The sequence below is a fragment of the Triticum dicoccoides genome, chromosome 5A (assembly GCF_002162155.2).
Source record: "Triticum dicoccoides isolate Atlit2015 ecotype Zavitan chromosome 5A, WEW_v2.0, whole genome shotgun sequence".
Lineage (NCBI taxonomy): Eukaryota > Viridiplantae > Streptophyta > Magnoliopsida > Poales > Poaceae > Triticum > Triticum dicoccoides.
Genome location: NC_041388.1, coordinates 702,572,447 through 702,572,700, shown reverse-complemented (window position 1 = coordinate 702,572,700; position 254 = coordinate 702,572,447).

Below are 254 nucleotides of genomic sequence, written 5' to 3'. Positions count from 1 at the left end.
TTGTGTTCGTTTTCGGATTTTGTTCCTTTTTGCCGTGGGGTGCCCGTGTTGGGCCCCACACGCGCTGGCAAAAGTTGGGTGCATTCCGTGAAACCGCTCAGGTACTTGCTGTGGCAGGGGGTGGTGTCGGTATGGCCGGAGGGGACCCTCGGTCGCACGTCTCCGCTTCGCATCCGCCAAACATGCCCAATTTTTTTTCACGGGCCACAGTTACCATGCAGGGCACGCACGCAAAAAATTGTCGCGTTTCGAGT